The 20,344-nt window shown below is 32.8% G+C and overlaps 1 protein-coding gene across 1 annotated transcript in view; it reads right to left on the bottom strand.

The window, feature by feature from the left end:
• The window catches only part of WDFY3 (WD repeat and FYVE domain containing 3), a 202,428-nt gene that overhangs the window by 179,522 nt on the left and 2,562 nt on the right, over positions 1-20,344 (bottom strand).

Here is a 20,344-nt window from a genome sequence, read left to right as displayed (position 1 = left end):
GAATGAGGGTATTTATTTCTACGTGTAAGAAATGAGGAAAGTATATATAACAGCATATGAAGGGACTGGATATACATAAGCACTGGTTGTGAAGCCATACTGTGAGCTTTATCTGAATGCAACAGGGAGACACTGAGAATTCCAAGGAGTAAGAAAGTCAGATTTGTGTTCTACAAAGAGGACTCTTGTTGCAATGTAGAAAAGAGCTCCAAAGGAGCTTCCTCTAATCTAGACAGTAGAGAGGAAATTGCAGCCATTCACTTTAGGCAGGATGATGGCCTGAAATATGTTAGCAACAAGAAGAAAAAAAGTAGTAGGTGAAATCAATGATATTAAGAAGGGATAAAGAAAGGACTTTGTGATTGTATTTGAAATTAAATGTCATCAATTTGATATCTCCAAATCTCTGAGAAGAAAATCACGGTAATATGAAAATATTTAGAACAAATAAAAATCTTAATTAGTAAATGTAACATACCTTTTAAATTAGAAAAAAGTCAACACATTCTGAAAATGGAAATAAATTTTAAAAATCATAACTGTCCTAAAAAATGGAGCAATAAAGTTAATATGATGAAGGCATAAATGGTTTTGCACCATTCTGATTTACATAATCTAAAACCTTAATAGTCATTTATAACTGATAAGTCCAACTCTTTGTATATTTCTAACATGTTTTATTGCTAATATCATGTATAGTTCTACTTTTTCCCCCTTTTTAGATAAAAGAACTAAAAGGATATTTTTAGTTCTGAATATGTGAGTCAGATATGTCAGAATATAATAGACTGTTCCTATTTGGGGTAGAATTAACTATTTACGATAAACTTTAAAAAGCTTAAACTGTACTTTCTTAGAAGTTTTTGCCTTACATTTATAATTCAGTGTTCTTGTTACAAAATTTTTCTATTTCATAATTCTAAATCCTGCATAACTTATTTAAAGTTAAAATATTAGAGGAAATATTATTTTATAATAAAAGGGAGGGGGCACAAACTTACCCTGAAAAAAGTAATGACAATAAAATTTGTATATTAACAGAGAAAGAAAATAATATCTGATATTCCAATTTTCTAATCTTTATTGCAATCTGAAAGGACACTAAATTAAGTCAGATATTTATAATATAAATGAGACTAATAATTAAAAGCCCACAATTATCATCTTCTCATTGAAAATGTTACTCACAAAATACCGGTATTTTCTGTTATGAAATTCTTGAAGAGTTTCATTAAGTAGATTATTTCTGGAACTAAAATAAAAGTGACATTTAACACGAAATTTAAAAAAAGCTTAACTAGATTATGTAAATAATTGGCCTTTCCCATTCTTTTTCTTTCTGTAAGTACAAGCAATATTTCATTTTTTAAATATTTAAAAAAAAAAAAAGCATCTCTATGCTTTTCCCTCTAATTTCCAAAGAAAGTACAATTTCAATTAAGTAGCCTCAAATTTGCTTGCTTTAATATTAATTTTCCTGATATACTAACTCCAACAGTACTCATTTATCAAGTTGACATTTGTGGTTCTTTTCGGAGTACTATTGACTAAACGTAACTAATAAAAGCAAAATTTAAAGATATATAATAGATCTATGTTAAAAGGCACATATTAAGAATGATAATTAAATAAAAACAAAACATTTCATATGGTAATAAACAATGTTGTTCTGGCACAGGGATGGGCATATAAACCAGTGGAATAGAGAGCCCAGAAATAAACCCTCACATATATCCCAGTTGATTTTCAACAAGGGGGCCAAGACTATTCAATAGGGAAAGTTTTACAGCTTATAAATAAATAAATGAATGAATGAATGAATGAATGTATGTATGTTCTGGGGAAACTTCTATCCACATACAAAAATAATGAAGTTAAACCCTTACCTTACACCACATACAAAAACTGACTTAAATGGATCACATATCTAAATTTAAAAGCTAAAAGTATAAAACTCTTACAAAAAAAACATAAGAGCTTTACAACCTTGGATTTGGCAATGGTTTCTTAAATATGTCACCAAAATCACTGACAAAAAAAAAATAGACTTAATCAGAATTAAAATGTTTTGTTCATCAAAGGGCACTCTCAGGAGAATGAAAAGACAACCCACAACTCAACGTCAAAAAAACAACCAAATAAAAAATGGGCAAAGAACTTGAATAGACACTTTATAAAAGAAGAAATGCAAATATTCAATAAGCATATGATATATGCTCAATATTATTAGTCATTAAGAAAATGCACATCAAAACCACAATGAGATACTACTTCGCATCCACTTAGTATGGCTATTATTAAAAACGAAAAATAACAAGTGTTGGCAAGGATGTAAAGAACTGGAACCCTTGTGCATTGCCGGTGGTAATGTAAAATGGTATAACCACTGTGGAAAATAGTATGTCATTTCCTCAAAAAGTTAAACAAAAAGTTACCACATGGCCCAGCAAGTCCACTCTCAGGTATATACACAAAAGAACTGAAGACAGAGATTCTAATAAACAGATATTTGTACACTAATATTCATATTAGCAGTTTTCACAATAGCAAAATGTAGAAATAACTGGTGTCCATCAATAAGATGAATGAATAAACACAATGTGGTATATACATACAATGGAATAATATTCAGCCACAAATAAAATGAAGTTCTGATACATGCTATAATAAGGATTGAACCTGGAAAATTTTGTATTTGAAACTGAAAACATTATACTAAGTGAAATAAGTCAGACACAAAAGGAAGGACAAATAGTGTATGATTACATTTTACACGGAATAGCTAGAAAATGGACATTAACATTTATAAGAGATAGAAAATAGAATAGAGGTTACTAGGGGCCAGGAGAAAGGAAAATGGGGAGTTACTGCCTAATGAGTACAGAGTTTCTGTTTGGAATGATGAAAAGAATGGAAACAGATAGTGGTAATGGCTATACGACAATCGGACTGTAATAATGCCACCGAATTGTATACCTAAAAAAGGTTAAAATGGTAAATTTTAGCTTATATATTATTTTAATTACAATTTTAAAACATTAAGCATTTAAGATTCAGTATTATTCCTGAAACGGAATTTAATTAGATCTAAAGTCTATCATAACATAATTTTAAAACATAAACTGATACAGTACTACTTTCAAAGTATGTATTCAATATTAAAATCAAATATCCATTTCCACTGCTCAAACTAAAGAGAAGACTATAAATTAACCAATTGAAGGGCTTTTGTTTTTATAGCAAGAACAAGAACCTGGCAAACACTACATAGAAATAAAAGCCAAGATCATTGCAGGCTAGCATTGCAGGCTAGAGGTCTTTAGTTGTCTATTTTTACTTTGTTTCTATTTCCACATCTAGAACTTTCTCTTCAAACTGGTTTAAAAATGGGACATCTAAAAGAAAAATATGTGTAAATTTTGAACAATAAAAACTAGAACTTCTAGGAAGTAGGATCTTTAAGTGTGCAAAACTCAATTAACAGGGATTAGGAAGATCCTAATTATACACAAACACACAAGTGTCACAATTTGTCTCATGCTTTTGGCAAGTAGCACAAAACTAGTCATTTACCATGCTATTTTCTAATCAGAAATGTTACCATTTTCCAAAAACTATTAATAAACTTAATTGGGAAATCCACAAAAGCAGAGCCTTGTTGTATATTTAGGAGTAAGATATTAATCAAAAAAGATCATGTTTTATCATCATTCTGGATAGCTAATAAGAAAACCATCATTTTTTATGAACAGTTGAACAACATTATAAACTAAAAACAAAACAAAACAAAACAAAAACCAGGAAGACACAAAAACAACAGGTTAAGAAATGCAAAATACAAGCAAAAGGTAACATTTAGTTCATCAAGGCAAGTCCACAAAAGATGGGCACCGGAGAAATTGAATACAGGCCTACGCAGCCACATTCCCCTGTAATTATGCCGTCCTTTTCACTCTCTTCTTGCCAGCAAGCATTCTGTCTTGCTATGATTACCACCATTGCTTTTCTCAGTGGAAAAAAAAAAGGGGGGGAACTAAATGTGGACTTAACTTATGAAAATAATTTATAAGCACTAGATAAGAATTCACTGATAGATTTTCCTTCCTGGCTGTGAAAAGTTATTTTCAGAAGAATACTGATAGTCTCAGCATATGGTAATCAAGTGACTGGTCAGCTAATATTTAAGAAGGAGCAAAGCTATTCTAAAACTTTACTGCTGTGCTTCAACTGAGTTTTGATGTTTCAAGAATGTTGTTCCAAATAGTACACAGGCTTTTAAATGAAATGAAGAAATCCCAGAGCTCTTGTGATCTCTAATCATTCTTTCAAACTAATCATGGACTCTTGAGAAACTGAAAATGAAAATAGTGAATTAACAAAACAATTTCCATGGAGGCTATCAAGTGAAAGCAATATAATTTCAGTTTAAAGTAAGTGTAGTACAAAGAAAATTCAATTAAGCATGTTAGAATTGAGTGGTTTTTTTGTGTGTTATGCTTAGAGTCTGGCTAGCAAACGTCTGTAGGTTGTCTTCTTGGACTCACTGACAAAAGATGTTTGCTGATTTTATTCTAATTAACATTGAGACTCGGAAAAGAGATTAATATATTTACATACAAACAAATATGTATACAATAAATAGTGTTTACTTTGATCTGAAATAATTGATGTAACTTTTAATGCATCAATCAACCAGACCTCTTTTGAGTTATTTCACTGATCCATGGCAACATTTTAGTCTCTGACCTCTCACCATTTTTTTTTTACACACTTCGGATTTACAGAGATGGTGGAGTTATAGAAGCCTGAAAGAGGTCAGGTCTGGTGCCAAGATCATTTAAAAGAAGCCAGAAAGCCTGGGAGGCCAGTTGGCCAAAGTCTACAAGGCTAGTTGAAACCTTCTTTACAAAGATAATTCGCAATAACTGAAAACCTATTAATTTAGGTCATTTGGCATAGGAGCATTAAAATAATTATAATTACAGAAGCTAGATGATAGATTTATAAATGTAAAATTTAAGGATGTTTGAAATTTTCTGTAATAAAAAGTTAAAAGTAAAATAAATAAATTGGCATATTCTATATATGAAATAGCAGATAATTATGGTTCAGGCTTTAAAAGGTAAGATTGGGCCAGTAATAAATTGAGCAGAGAGAATTATTCCTATTTCTCTGGTATAGATAACTACCTCTTTCCTTCACTGTTAAATACAACAAATTCATTTCAAATTTATTATGTTTTCTAACTATATCTCAAAATGCCAGAGCAATAATAGAAATCATTAATAACTTTGACAACAATATTTTTAAAAAATCTTTGGCGAAAAAGAAATACCATAAGCAAAATGAAATGACAAATAAGAACACTGGGAGAAAATATTTGTGATATATATTACCAATAAAGAACTAATATCCCTAATATACAAAGACCGTAATAACTGAAGAAAAAAGACCAAAAATCCTAAAGAAAAATGGAAAAAGAAATGTACAGCCATCCACTCCTGCCATATACATAGCTCTTACAGATTTGAAAAATGTTAAACTTAACTCATGAGAAAAATACACTGAGACATCATTTCTTTGCTCGTCAGCTTGGCAAAACTTCAAAAGCCTGACAATACACTCTCTTGGTAAGGCCATGGGAAAACAGGCACTCTCACAGTACATCGCTGGTGGGAATACAAAAGAGCACAACCTGTGGAAAGGAACGTGGTAACATCTTTTGGTAACCCTTTGAGCCAGTAATCCCACTCTTACATTTATCCTAAAGATACACCTGCAAAAGTATAAAAAGACATATGCACAAGGTTATTTATTAGCGCACTCAATAATGGCAAAGTACTAGAAACTACCTGAATAGCCAAACATAGAAGACAGATGAATAAACTGGCATCATTCACACAGAACGATGACAAACTCTATAACTGATATGGAATGATTTCCAGAGTATATTTGCCAGTGAAAACAGCTAAGTGCCAAAGTGCTAATAGAGACAGCACACTACCCACCACTTTGTCTTAGAAAAAAAGGGAAATGAGAAAATATACATATATCTCTTATCATTACAAAAAGTCAGAAAGACAAACAAGAAACTAATGAAGGTAGTTATCTATAAGGGTGGGGTGTTATTGTTTGTTTTTGTAGTGGTATAGTTGAAGCAATTCTGAACTATATTAGATGATCTCATTTAGAGCAATTGAGTAAAAGTGTTACTATTGTTAAGAGCCCCCGTTTTCACTATAGAAAAAGGGAAAATTGGAAGAATCAGTGTGAACTCATATTTCTAAAGTATATAACTGTGTTCATACCTACATCCATGTTACATGAGCATATCTGAGCATATGCATGCACATGTGTGTATACAGATGCATGTATATTACATGTATATATAAAAATACATATATCTTCTACTTTTGTCCCCCAGTAGGGCCCAGAAGCAAAGATATCTACCAGTAATATACATACTAAGTGTCCAGATCTTGGTTCCAAGTACTATTCCTCATTAAAAAGGATAAGGTTTCATAGGAGAAATGACTGATTCTTGGGCTGGGCAGAGAAGGTAAAATATGAGCCTTATTATAAATAATGAAAATAATAAAGTACTCAAAAAAATGATGAGGGCTTGTAAAAGGATACAGGTGCTGGCATGATAAAAGACAGTCCCACCGATTAGATCTGGAACAATTTCAGCACCAAAATATTTAAGAATAGTAATGAATTGTTAATCACTGGGGAAAAAACAGGAACCCATGAGTGTGATAATAAATAAGACAATACATATAGATGGATAGACAAAAGGGCTCTAATAACAATAGAATGCTAAGTAATGACTGGTAAAAGTAGAGGCAGTGCTGGGGCTGGGAAAAAAATTTTACAATCGTAACAGTTAATACTGGTTCGGTTGTATCATCAATGCAAGTTATCATCAATGGATCCTACATATAGGGGAAGAAATTTTGATGAGAAACAGAATATTTTAATTGTTTTAAAGTATTTCCTCACAGACTGCTTATTAGTTGTAAGGGAGTATAATAATTATACAGTGGAGAAATCAGACAATGGAACAAGGTTGTTAAAATTTATATCACAAATGAGGGGCAAATGGACATTGCGTACTTCTAAATGAGATGTGCGAAGAAAGACACATCCTCTATGTAATATTCCATCCAGAAATGCATAACCTAAATCTTATCAAGAGGAAATATAAGGTAGACCAAAGATAAAGAATGCACTGTTTAAAAAAAGTGGGGGGAGAAAGGGAAAGGAGGGTGACTGTATATCACTGACCCTTGAACAACATGGGTTTGAACTGCATGGGTCCACTTACACATGGATATATTATTGAAAAAAAAAAATTTTTTTTTTTTGAAGATTTGTGACAATATGTAAAACTCAGACGAATCACACAGCCAAGAAATAATGAAAAATTTAAGAAAATGTTGGGTATATCACGAATGCATAACATACGTATTTTCTGTTCCTTATGTTTTTCTTAGTAACATTTTTTTCTCTAGCTTATTATAAGAATACAGTATATATAATACATGTAACATATAATACATGTAACATATAAAATAAGTATTAATCTAGTCTTTATGCTATTGGTAAGATTTCCAGTTAACAGTAGGCCATTAGTAGTTAAGTTTTGGGGAAGTCAAAAGTTATATATGGATTTTCAACTTCCTTGTGCCAGTACACCTAACCTCCACATTGGTCAAAGGTCAACTGTATCAACTGTATTTTAAAAATATCAATGTTATAAATGACAAAGAAAGGTTAAAAAGAACTAAAAAGGTTAAAAAGATTTTTTAAAATGTATAGACATGACATCTAAAATGCAATATATGATCATAGAACTGAATTCTGTACTGGAGGGAAGGAATTTTCTATAAAGGACATTTGTCTGATCAATTGACAAAACTGGAAAACAACTTAGAGATAAAGTAAATGTTAAATCTACTGAAGTGTTTAGGCTGTTATGAAACAGATTATCCTTATTCTTTAGAAATTCAGACTAAGGTATTAATGAATACTGTGTACTTCTCTAGTTATTCGGGTTTTAAAAAATGTTCTCTGAGCAATGTTTTGTTTTCAGTGTAGGGATCTTGCACTAAGAATGTAATTAAGTCTAAACGGTTATGATATATTCAATGTAACTCTCAAATGAGTCCATGAAAATTATATGTCTATATGTGTATTTATAAATATATACACAGAGACACTCATTCACGAAGTGAATAATAAAGCATTTGGAACGAAAGGTCAACCACTGGTGAATCTGGACATAGGGTAAACGGACGTTATTACTTTTACAACTTTTCTGCAAGCTTGAAATTATTTCCAAAAAAGCATCATTATATTCAAAGTCTGAAAACATTATTTTTCTCCCTAAATTATATTTTTCAGTAATTTCTACACAGTGGAACAGGTCCAGTGTTAACCAGTTATCCAGCTAGAAACTTGGCAGTCAATCTAGATTCCCCAATGGTTTCAATTCATTTCTTTCCTTTCCTTCAACTCCTCATACCCAAAAGAAGCATATCATAAGGGAATATCTTTCATATTTGTCCTTTTTTTCTCGAATCATACTCATTGGGTTCAGGACCTAATAATCAGTTAGCATCTCTCAATTAATTTCCTGTTACAATCTATAAATGATCACCTTTCCTCCAGTCTTGGTTCTAAACCATTTTAAACACTACTCCAGAGTACCCTTCCCCAAATGAAATATGATCGTGTTACACTCTGTATTTCTCAATTGGTCCTAACTATAGGTAAGCAAGAACTTACAGGATCAACTTAAAAATTCCAACAATGATAAAATATGTTACTTTGGATCTTGAGAAGCAAATAAGAAAGAATTATTGGCCCAAAGACTTAAAGATTAGTATAACATAATTATAAACTTCTTCATAAAACAACTACAGGAAGGTTCTTAGACCCAATCTTAAAGAAACTGCTATTTAGCAATATATTCAGTGTCTCTTGCACAAATAACATGGGATAGGAACTCGGGAAAAAAGAGGAGGTCCTGACAAAGAAACAATGAAAGGAAAACGCAGGAAACAGGAGGGAAGGAAAGAGAAAGAAACAAAAAGGTAGAGTATTGAAAAGTAGGGAAGGAAAAGTTAGAAAGGGTAAGAGGAAGGGGAAAGGAAGAAGTCTATTCTCTAGGATTCCATAGTAAACAGGAATTTGTCTAGTAGTAAAATGTCAACATTTTGAGATTAACTGGCCATCTCTCAATTGTTCCTGATGGAACAGCAAACTGAACATAACCAAAGAAAAGTTCTTGCTTTACGTTTCTATAAATATCTGACGTTTTATTGAAGTTACTCGAGAACAGTATTATTGGTAAAGTATATTCTGTATTCAAGAATATTTATAAGCAACCATGGAATCATGTTTCTACTGCTTTAATTTTATAGATCCTTTTTTAAATTTCTCAATTCAAGGCATCAATATATAACTATATATATAAAACTACCTATATATAGCATGTATATGTATATTACATACAAAAGTTATACAATACATTTATATCTGGATTCTAGAATCTCACTTGTGCATCTATACGTGTAGATTTCAGATATTAGTAACAGATTCAAGTAACTTTCAACTTCAAGCTGCACAATAAAAATACTTTATTTTATAAATATAAAAATTTCTCGATATTTCATACTAAGAATATAAAACACAATAGATAGCAAGATACACACCAAAGACTTCATTAAATGATTTAGTGAGGACAAAAAGCTTGCTTCTAATAGTTCTTTTCTAGTTTGTAGAAATTCTCATCCTCTTTTTGTAGAACTGGAATATTTCTGTGAACCTGCTCTTTCAGGTAGTAAAAGCGAAATCAAAAAGGAAGAAAAACTAAACAAAAGTAATGAAGATTAAATAAGTCTCGGCATGGCCTCCTCTCCCCATAAGTTTTGTTTTAATTGCCAGATTTACTTAGTCTTTTTATAACAAGTACCATTTGCCCTTCGAACTTAATTTTAAAATCTTAACTGTGTGTTTGTGTGGCGGGGTCAGGGGAAAGAAGGATAAAGGGAGAGAAAATATCAAAGATTAATTCAGTTTACAGACAGACTTCCTTTGCTTAGATTTCTATAGGTCTAAGTATGTAAATATATGACCGATAGAACAGCAAGAATTTTTATATGCAACAAAGGTGTCATTTACTCTCTACGCATATTGCTTAAAGAATTAAATGACAGCTGAAAATGGAAATGCTTGGCCTATCTTCTATTACACCGGGAAATGTGCTCAGAGGTCTTTGAGTTTACAAAGACAGTTTGTCTGCCTCTTTAGGTTTTGTAAATAATGGGGGAAGGGGAAATCATCTTAGTCTTTTAGTTAAAGATAATCAGATCTCTAATGAATTTCTTATCAATCTGTAACGCTAACAACTGATACCCTTAGTGGTTGGTTCCACACACTGGGTCCCAAGCTATCAAAAATAAAAATTCCAAATGTATAACAGAGTAACAGTCCTTGTTAGATATTACTTTTCCTACAACAATTACAAAACCTTTAATGGGTTTTTTGTTCTTTTATTTAAAAAATTTAAAATTAAATAAATTCCCGTTAGCTGTATCAAAAGCAAAAGCATTCAGGCTGTAAATATTCACTAAGTCCCACTGATTTTAGTTCACAGCCCTGAGAGACCAATGAATCATTTTTCTACAAACAAAAGCAAAGTACAAAAATTTTATACTAACTTATTCTACTTTTTAATAAAGCAGATGTTATTTCATGTTATTTTATAGCATTTAGAGAATATTTTTTCAAAAACCATCGCTGTAGAGATTTTTTCCAATGTAAAACAAATGGAAATCACTCCATGACTCTACTCCATGACCCCACTCACTTTCTGTTTCCTAGGCATCAGCTCAGTTTCCTGTGTAGGACTTTACTCTTTACAAAGAGATTTAACCAGATCCTCATAATTCTATTGAAGAAAACCAACATATGTCTAGTACCCACAAATGCCAGGCTCCACATTCAGCATTTTGCATGAGTTCTCTCTTTAACCCTAACCATAATCACATGAAACTGTTATTATCGATTCCTTTTTTACAGCAGAGAACATCGAGTACAAGGGAAGTGAAGTAGCCCAAGGTCACATCCTAGTAACCAGAACCAGGCTGCTTTAGAAACAGGTCTGCCTAACTCCAAAGCTTCTGTTCTTTCTCTTACACTATGCTGCTTCATCATCACAAAGGAGGAAATAGTCGGAGGCTAAGGTGCTTGAACAAGGCTGCTTAGCTAGTATGTGATAAAATAAGATTTCAATTTAAGATCTTCTGATTCTGAAACTCTTCTCTCTATAGTACCTAGACACTTCAGTACACTACACAATTAATAAAACGTATAGATATAGCCAAAGTATAAAATCACGGCTCCAAATTTCCCCCTGAAAATTTGCAAGAAGCAGTACAACATATTAATATGACACCTGCAATCCATAGAAAACTTCATAACACACAAAAGGTCTAACGTACACCTCCTTTGCTTTTCCAATAGCAGTTAAGCTGACCTGGGCTCACTGTGCCTCCCTACAGTCAGCACAGAAAATTCAAAGACTTCATTTGTTCAACCATATGGCCAATGAAGAATGAACATCCAACCTTCTAGGTGCTGGAGACTGATTCCTCAACCCTCTCCTCTCTTTATCAAGTAATTCAGTCATTCCCTTTAAAGCTTTCCCTTTAAAACTTCTTTCTTTTCCTAGTCTTTTCCCAAATTCTGCTTCATTAACCCAAGAGAAACCTTTCTCATTTGTCAACTTCAACCCAGTAATAATTATCTCTAGCCACTATCCAAGTCCCTTGTATACTTTTCTTGTATAGCTCATGTGGCTTCCTGTTCCTGTAACAAATATTTTCCAATTTCACTGAGCAGACACCAGGAAGAAACAAATGCAGAATGTGGCTTTCTACAAGAAAATTGTTCTGGACTCTCTTCAAAAAGTTAGTGTCGGGGGATGGGGGAGGTAGATGGGGTAAAAGGGATCATATATGTGGTGACGTTAAAGAATTAAAAATAAATAAATAAAAATTGTTAAAAAGTATCATTAAAAAAGGAAGGAAGAAAGAAAAGAGAAAAAGGATAAGAGAAACTAATCTAGATTTTAAAAGAAAAAAGAGACACAAGCAAATGTATTTGTGGACATTAACTAGACTGGTGTTTGAAAAAGCTGAGAAAGCCATCTTGGGGATAAATGGAGAATTTGGATATGGACTAGATTTAACATGACGATATGGAATTATTTTGCTGAAGTATTTACGAGTGAAGTGCCATGATAGTTGAAATTACTTTCAAATGGTTCAGCAATGCCACACCCCCTCCCTAAAAAGTATATAAATGCAACAAGAATGTGGCAAAACATTGATAATTGTTGAATCAAGGTTGATAATATTTAGATATATACTGTATATTCATTAAATTTTTCTTTGTTGTAAATTTTTAAAATGCAAAGCTGGATTTAAAGTGAGAAAGCTAAAACCATGGGCATTTTCTACTTGGTTTTAGGTTTCCAGTATTTGAAAGAGCAGTAACTTCCCATTGGTCTGCAAAGTACTAACCACTAAATCTCAGAAATGGGTCACCACTCTAGTTCAATTATAAGACTATACAAAATTATGACATTGCTCTTTCTTTTTTCTCTATAAACAAATGTATTTTACATCACAATACTTTATATATAAAACCATATAATTTTCCCATGTTACCAAAGATGAAAATTTGTGGTTCTACTGTACAAATCTTTTAAACTATATAGTTTATAGCCTCCATTGGAATGTCTTATATCAAGGTAGAAAAAAGGTAAAGGAGCAAATTACATTTTCATAAAACCTATGAATTACTTTAATATATCTTATGCAATCTCACAGATGTTCTTCTCTTTTCTGTTAATTCTATGACAGATACTTTTTTTTACTGTTACAAGGCCCAACCACTCTCAGAGACCCAGCTATTAGGCAAATCGTACTGAAAGGAAGACTACAATGAACCTAATGAAAAACAAAAAGATAGCTAAGGTTACCACACAGTTTTTGCTGGAATATATATGTTAGACAGAATACTATTTAAATTTTTAAAGGGTCTATGCATCTTCAAAATAAAGTTTTAAAATATGACTGAACATTCATTCACTTAGTTCACAGTGACCATTTTCCACTATTAAATTAGACTTAAAATGTATCACCATTCCAGACTCATGAGCTTTGAAAAATGAGTTTGCCACAAAATCACATGACCTACAAAGGTAAAAAAAAAAGCAGAGTTAAATTAAGAACCTTATAATGTATCAAAACTTAAAATCCAAAAATTTTTTTATGGATAACGGTTTGCTTCAGTTACCATACTAAGACACTTTGTTCCACATAGGCCCTTCTAAGAAAACCTGCCCTCTCCGCTACTTGCTAAAAAGGCAACTCTGTTGGGAAAGGTCTTTCCGGCAGCTGACTGAACAGTGCTGGACATCCTTCCAAACGTGAGACAAACAGATTCCCAGCAAGTTAGAATTTAGAATACAGTAATCAAGATATTTAGCTCTGGGGGCCCAGGGCTAGCTAAACTTAATACCCCCAACTAACCATTCCACACTGGTAAGAAAGCAGAGAAAACCAATTGGCAGGTAGAAACAAAAATAAGAGTGCAAGCAACTCAAGAAGAAACGGAGAATAAGTACCTAAAAACATTCTGTTACTGGAAGCCTGGCTGTACTTACTGTACTTGAGTTCTATAGGTTTTGGTACCAGGATTATTTATATCTATCAAGGTACAGAACTTCCAAAGGAAGCAGATGAGTTAAATCAATATACTAAATATGATTAGGACATAGCAAAGCCTTGGATTCAATTATAAATCAATAGATTCTTCCCCACAATAGGATGTTAATCTTATAGAGGGTCACCTGAGAAGATAGAACAAGTATTTTCTTACAACAGGATAAAACATTATTAAGTATGTAAATATACCTATTAAATAGGATAAGTCCATATTTAACATAATGAACATTCACAGACTATTGTCTTCAAACATAAAATAAGAATTCAAATATATTAAACATGCTTCATATTCTTAGGAAAAAAGAAAGAAGTGATATCTGTCTTCACATGTAAGAGAGGCAGGACAGCAGGGCAGTTCAATGCCTGAGTCCTAGACAGACCCCTAGGTCTGAATCCTGGCTGTGTCATTTCCTAATCCTGTGACCTTGGGGAAGTAACTCCCCCTGCCTTTTTTTAGCAGCATAAAATTAGTATAATAATAGAATCAATCTCATAGGGTTGTTATGAAGAATAAATGATGTAATATATACAAAAATCTAGGCGATAGAAACTGTTCTCTGCTATTCATATTGTTATTATTGTTGTTGCCTATTATGTTCAAGAGGAGGTGGATTTCATATATCTTCTACATTATAAAACTGAAATCCTTGAACAGGGCCATTCTTTAGCAAGGGCAAGAAATGAAAAACATAAAAATGTATAATCCAAAAAACAGGGAGATAAAGATATGCCCACATTAAAAAAAAAAAAAACAACAACAACAAAACCATAATCCCTATTTAGAGTGTCTGTGACAATAAACTAAGAGGTGGTCTTTCATGAGAATAGCTTACCTTCTGATAAAATTTTGTAAGTTTTCCTTCAGTAAACTCTGATCACAAAAGAAACCCCTTATTCCAGAATGCCCACTCAAATACAGCAAAACATCAAGATACTCTACTGATGCTGGAGAAAGGTAAAAATGTTTAAAAAATATTAAATTTTCAAACATTTTACAAAAATAGACCAAATCTTAACTCTGATATCAAGAAGTTTGAATTGTGAAACATCATTGGTTCAGAGGTAACTATAAAAATTCATTCCTATGGGGTTTTTGAAACATCTCTAGAGTAGGCAATTATATAGTTAAAAAAGAACTAAAGATATTGTAGGGAGAAAAACAATTCTTGCATCATGAACACATGATCCATGATTTGCTTTCCACAAAATATGCAGTAAGACCAAATATAAAAGGACCAAACAAAAAGATAAAAAATTATGTGAAAGGAAAGGAGGAAAGGACACACAGTGAAAGGGAGGAAGAGCAGACCCTTATAATTAATTTCAGCTATTTGGAGGGAAGAAGAACCCAAATACCCTAATTTTTATAAGAAATCCCAAGATGATTAGTAAAAAATTAAAAAGCAAACAAAATTTTAAAAGGGCCTGTACTTCTTTTCCTATGTTTTGAAATCAAATAATTCTGTAACATATTACACTTCAGCATATAGACATATTCACGACGGCCCTCACTCATACAGAATCTTTACTTTCAAAATATGATTCTCTAGGCTATTTGAAGTCCCTCTGCCACTATATACCAGGAAGATAATAAAACAAATTGAGAGCTTATATTTCAGATTCCCCCCTCCCACTCTTCACGTATCATTTATGCTGTATAACACTTTAAAATTACAAACCCTTAAGAAAAGCAGCATTCTTCTTCATTTTCATTTATATAGAGTACACACCAAAAAAAAAAAAAAAAAAAAGCGCTCAGGCAAAGGTAAAGCAGATGTCTGACCAAATTAGGAGCCAAGTGTATGTGAGCAGACTTCCTCCTAAATTCCTATTTCCCTCAATTTCGTCACAGATCCTTTTTCTAAAAAAGAAACATCAAGCTTTCTTAGAATGCTACTAAGCAGCCACAGTCACCTTACAACAAAATACACTTTAAGATGCTTTTTAACAGAGGTCTTTATAAAACTGGGGTGCAAGGGGTAATCCTACCATGAGTAACATAAGACCAATGTGACAGGTTCTTTACAAGACAATGAAAGAAACAGACATTCTTTCTCCACTGCCTTCCCTGAGGCCAGAACACAAAAGAGACTGGCTAGTAGCTAAAGTTAAAAAGAACATGAAATTGAAAAGTTGACATCCTAGTGTTCCCAATTAAAAAAAAAAACTGTTTAGCGACTGCAAAATATCTTTTCAGACCTATCGTAAAAACAGCACATTTATTTCCTCCATTCCATTTTTCCCATCCTTTCTAAGTCAACAATTTAAGCAATGGCTCTAAACTTGTATCCTTTTAAGCAAATTCTATTCTACTTTTCAAAAATAAAGTCGGTATGCTAATAAAATGTATCATCAATCAACTAAACACTAAGAGTTATATATTATCATTAGTAGGACATCATTTTGTTTATATTCTAACCTTCAAAAATGCATGAGTAAAATCAACTTAAGTTCAATGCTTGTTATGACAAATGATAACTAGCATAAATGTGGCTTTTACTTACGATGTGCCAGCTACAGTGTTAAGCACTTTACAAGCATTATACCATTTAGCCCTTATATATTTCTATTACATACTATTAGTAAACCCATTTTACAGATAAAGAAATAAGAAAGTTAAGAAACTGTCCTTGGGCAAATAGTTGTAAGCAACACCACCATAATTTGAAACAGGTAATATGCCTAAGTTTAAAAACTTAACCAAAACACATATGACACTGCCGTTTTTTACTCCTATATCTGCTTTTAGTACTTTATAAAATTTTAAAAGTTATACTGTCAATAAAGACTGATGCATAATTTGTCCTCAAAACAACAGGCGAATGAGGGATATTCAAAGCCAAAAATCAACTCAATGATGTAGGCATAGAAACCTCAGGCTCTAATCAATAAACCAAAAATCTAAGGAAAAAAGTTTCACAATAGGAGATAAAGTGTGATTAAAATAATTTATATTTCTAAATCCTAAACTTTAAGTATCATTTCTTGAAATAAGGAACAATTGAATTAAATTCTAATAATCCTAACTCTAATTAGTAATGCTATTTACTTTTCAATTTTTTTCCTGATTATACAAACTTTTAAAACTTCATTAAGTATATTTGCACTTCTTATATTGAGTTCCCTTCCTTGAACTTTTAAAACTCTCAATATATGGTTCCAGAATACATTCAAAACAGACTTTCATTTCTAGATAACATTTTTCTAAACCGTAAAGTATACAACACTATTTTTCTTCAGAAGCCCAAAATCTAGTAATAAATCTATCTATTCCCAGAAGTTTTCATTTTAAAAAAGGTGAAATATAAACAAAACTCTCAGGTCAAAACTCTGGTCATGCAGAATAATCCTAAGAGCCTAAATTTAAACTTCCTCTTCACTATAATCAATGCGACAGGTTTTTTCAACGAAAAGGCATTAGCATTTCAGTCAAATGTAAGACAGATTCCCCAGTCCACTGTAGGTGTATCAAAAGAAAGTCTTAAATTTAGAATTCTCTATGGTTTCTGTTAAACTACATCTTGCTAGTAAGAAGGGATATCACATAGAAATCCTATTTAATTCCTACTCATTTAACTTCTGTACAGTATGAAACAACAAACTTCCAAACCTAGTGAGAGTTAAGTCTCATTGTTTCTAATAATGAGGTGTTCACTGACTCCTAAAATGTATGATCTCTGTTTATAATAATTCACAAATAATTACAGTTGACCCTCGAATAACACAGTGAGTTGGGGTGCCAACCTCTCACAATGTTGAAGATCGTCATATAACTTTTAACTTCCCTCAAAATCAGACATCCCTTCAGTATTCTTAGGGGACTGGGTCCAGGAGCCCCCACAGATACCAAAATCCAAGGATGCCCAAGTCCTTCCTATAAAATGACACAGAACAATGCATACAGTCAGCCCATACAATTGGCCCCCAAAAATGTTTTCAATCAATCCACTGGTTGAATCCATGGATACAAAACCTGAGGATACAGGATACAGAGGATAGAGATGACTGACTGCTTATCTACTGAAAAGAATCCACATATAAGTAGTCCAAGAAGTTCAAATCCGTGTTGTTCAAGAGTCAACTACATAATTAAACAACCACTTACACAATTCAGTCATGTAATCAGATGCTTTAGAAGTATATAATCTATTCTAATGAAGTTGTTTAAAACAATCTTTTCTCCCTTAAATTGAGATTTTCTTAGACTAAATTTACTCTCTCTCTCTCTCTCTCTCTCTCTCTCTCACACACACACACACACACACACACACACACACACACACACACACACCCCTATCTACCTACCTACCTTGATTAATTCATACAGATAATGCCAGCTAGGTCAACTTTTACTTTCAGAAACACAAATGAACTGCTTTCAAAACAAGATTTTGAAATGGAGCCCATAATAATATTTTGCAAGTATGTCTCCATCAATGTAAATACTGAAAACTACTACCTGGCAGATACAGTATATATGACGTGTCACTTCATTCTGTAAAAGTCACTGTAATTGGTCATTTCCCTTAGCCAACTGGTGTGTATTAAGTATTCTCAAATGTCTGATAATTTCTAACACTTTATAATAACTTGGTTGTAAAAGGTGACCCAGAAAAGTTGATAAAATTAAGCTTAATAACTGTGATTTCTTATTCTTAATTTTTTTTTTTTTTTTTTTTTTTTTTTTTAGGCAAATGAGGTTAGGCCTTTGGATATTTCATGAGAAATAGATTAATAACTCAGCAAAATGCAAAGTTGGATAGCACTTGAAAAATTCTACATAGGACCAAAAAATAACTGAGTTAACAAAATGAAACAAAATAAACCACCCTTTGCCTAAAGAAAAAAAGAAGAAAATAAAAGTTACATTTCTCCTTTTTTTGTAAAAGGTGAGGGATATTTTCTGTTTACAAAGCTATATGGCACAAAAGTGATAAACTTCTGTTCAAAGTTTGAGAATAAGCTTTCTGAATAATATAATTTATGTATTTGTCCACTTAGCATCTTTTCTTCTTTCCTATGCACTATGGTAGGGAGCTTCAAAGATGGCGCCCAAGGACCCCAACTCCTGATATATACACCCTTGTGTAATCTTCTCTCGAGTGTGTGCTGGACCAAATGACCCACTCCTAACGAACAGAAAAGTGATGGGATGCCACTTCTGAGATTACATTACAAAAACAAAAGGTTCACACAAGGAACTATGGTAGGCTGCTGGCCAAGAGCCAACACAAAGAACTGGGATGTTCAGCCAGCAACCAAGAAGGAACTAAATGCTGCCAATACCCGTGTCAGGGAACTGGAGGCAGATCTGCCCAAGACCTTCAGATGAGACCGCAGCCCTGGTGGACAGGCTGAATGCTGAATTGAGATCCTGAGCCAGAGCACCCTGCGGGGCTATACTCAGATTCCTGATCAACAAAAGATAACATCTGTTGTTTTAAGCCACTTAAGTTTTGAGGTAATTTGTCATATAGTGCTTCGGGTTGAATTGTATCCCCCTCAAAATTCAGATGCTAAAGTCCTAATCCCCAGCACCACAGAATGTGACCTTATTTGGAGAAGGAAAACTCATCAAGTTAAACTGAGGTCCTTAGGGTAGGCCCTAATCCAATATGACTGATGTCTTTATAAAAGGGGGACATTGAGACATAGAAACAGGCACATGTAGAGGAAAGACTATCTGAAGGCACACAGAGAAAAGATGGCCATCTATAGACCAAGGAGAGAGGCCTAAAACAGATCCTTTCCTCACAGATCTCAGAAGGAGCCAATTCTGCTGACACTCCGATTCCAGACTTCCAGCCTCCAGACTGTTGTGTAAGCCCCCCAGTCTGTGGTAATTTATTATGGCAGCCCTAACAAATTAATCAATGAAGCAACAGAGGATTAATACATACACTTAATTCAAAATAACTTTTATTGGTAGTACCAAATAGCTTCAATGCAGAACTCAAATGGATGACCAAAGCTTCCAAGTCTTTATTCTGGGAAAAAAAGAACTTAGTCTATGTCAGAAAATCTTAGAACATAAGTTTATTTTTTGTTTTTGCTGTTGTTTTAGTTAGGTGGGAGTCTCGCAATCATATAATGTAACTCATTTCAAAAATTTGTGGTGCTGCTGCTGATGTGCCAAGAACTGTTTTGAACACTTAACATATATTAATTCCTCATAAGAACCCTATGAGGTACCACCATCATTAGTTCCACTTTTTAGTACTATTATCATCAACTCCATTTTTAAAATGGAGTTCAGTATCTGTAGGAGATTGGTTCTAGGAGCCCCCACAGATACCAAAATCCAAGGATGCTCAAGTCTTTTATATAAAATGACATAGAACAATGCATAGAGTCAGCCCATACGAATTCCAATTAAACCTTGCCTTTCAATTCCCAATGCTTTTTCTTGCATCCATGGTAATCATTTTTATATACTGGAACACAAGATTTCACTTCTACACGGTTTGGGGAACACAGCTTTAGCTGAATGTTTGATCCAAATTAAAATAAGACTATACCTGGAAAAAGTAATACTAATACTA

Source organism: Pteropus alecto, unplaced genomic scaffold, assembly GCF_000325575.1.
Source record: "Pteropus alecto unplaced genomic scaffold, ASM32557v1 scaffold161, whole genome shotgun sequence".
Classification (NCBI taxonomy): domain Eukaryota; kingdom Metazoa; phylum Chordata; class Mammalia; order Chiroptera; family Pteropodidae; genus Pteropus; species Pteropus alecto.
This window is presented reverse-complemented; position numbering and strand designations above follow the sequence as displayed.